This window comes from Trachypithecus francoisi, unplaced genomic scaffold (assembly GCF_009764315.1).
Source record: "Trachypithecus francoisi isolate TF-2019V2 unplaced genomic scaffold, Tfra_2.0 Lachesis_group11, whole genome shotgun sequence".
In the NCBI taxonomy this organism is placed as follows: domain Eukaryota; kingdom Metazoa; phylum Chordata; class Mammalia; order Primates; family Cercopithecidae; genus Trachypithecus; species Trachypithecus francoisi.
Window position 1 is genome coordinate 68,587,567 of NW_022681456.1, and position 1,661 is coordinate 68,589,227.

The 1,661-nt window shown below is 43.9% G+C and overlaps 1 pseudogene across 1 annotated transcript; it reads left to right on the forward strand.

Moving 5' to 3' along the window:
- Positions 1–218: 218 nt before the first annotated feature.
- LOC117089807 lies at positions 219–712 on the forward strand (annotated as a pseudogene). The gene has a single exon (XR_004439765.1). The product of XR_004439765.1 is annotated as a 60S ribosomal protein L32-like (transcript).
- The last annotated feature ends 949 nt before the right edge of the window (positions 713–1,661 follow it).

Consider the following 1,661-nt stretch of genomic DNA (forward strand, 5'->3'; position numbering starts at 1 on the left):
ATGAACCCTGCCATGGACATCCTGTGGTCTAGAAAGGCACTGGGAAGCACCATTGGGCGGCCCAGGCTCAGTCCAGAACTGCAAATAGTAATTACGGTGGTGCTAGTGAATGAGGACAGCCTAGTCCTCCAGGACAAGACAAATGGGCAGTGAGGGACGAGAAGAGCTAAAAGGCATGACATTTTGGAAAAACTATCCACCCACCCCTATAGAAAGAAAAGGGTGGCAGCCATCTCCTCCTCGGCATCATGGCCGCCCTCAGACCCCTTGTGAAGCCCAAGATCGTCAAAAAAAGAACCCAGAAGTTTATCCGGCACCAGTCAGACCGATATGTCAAAATTAAGTGTAACTGGCGGAAACCCTGGCATTGACAACAGGGTTCGTAGAAGATTCAAGGGCCAGATCTTGATGCCCAACATTGGTTATGGGAGCAACAAAAAAACAGCACATGCTGCCCGGTGGCTTCCGGAAGTTCCTGGTCCACAACGTCAAGGAGCTGGAAGTGCTGCTGATGTGCAACAAATCTTACTGTGCTGAGATTGCTCACAATGTTTCCTCCAAGAACCGCAAAGCCATCGTGGAAAGAGCTGCCCAGCTAGCCATCAGAGTCACCAACCCCAATGCCAGGCTGCGCAGTGAAGAAAATGAGTAGACAGCTCGTGTGCATGTTTTCTGTTTAAATAAATGTAAAAACTGCCAAAAAAAAAAAAAAGCCATTTTCGAGGATCAGATATAAATGCCTTTAAAATTAATACTAATTGAAGTTTTCTCCCTAAAAGTTCCAAGGCAGTGGTTCTCAAATTTGAATAAGCACAAGAATCATATGGAGGGCTTTCTAAAATGCAGATTGCTAAGGCCCCAGCACAGAATTTCTGATTAAGGAAGTCCAAGATGAGGCCTGGAAACTTGTATTTCTGGCAAGTTCCCAGGTGATGCTGATGCCTCAGTGTCTTAGGACTACACTATGAAAAGCAGTGCTCTAAGGTACACTACATGAAGTTGCTGGCCTATGAATTTTAAGATCCCAGGAATATGACTTAAAGAATTGGCTGAAGAACAAAAGTCCTCATCACCCCACTTCTGCCTCCTAAATAAATCAACAAAACAAAACAACATTTCAACAACAAATAATACAATACCAAAACTCATCTGTAGAGATGGCTTTTATCAGTGAAATCATCTGTAAGCAGTGGAAAGCTCCTAATATACTTCCCTAGAGAACAATCCTCGACGATAGTATAAGTTTCCTGTCAAATTTTTTAACAGAAGCCAAGGCATCAGCGTGGTATCATTCCTGCATTTTTACCCACAGAGTTTTCATGGTGGAACTCCCAAATCCACATTTTAAGCAAAGAAACATACACAAGCTGCTGAAGATTTTGCTGAGGTGAGGTGAAGGTTGAGTAATTCTGCAAATGTTTCCCTTTCCTCCAGTCTTTCAGATCCCTGGAGGCCTCTCCCAGGGCCTGTGGTATGAAGAGTTGGACTTGACCCTACTGTGAGAAACCCAACTTCCAAAAACTGCATCAGATGAAAGGCTCTCTATACAGACTACAGACTTGTCAGCTGATTAAGGAGGCACACAGAACAGTCTGCTACGAACTCTAGTCCATGTATCTCTGCTGAAAATAAAAGGAGTCTTTAGGAATCAAAGAAGAAAA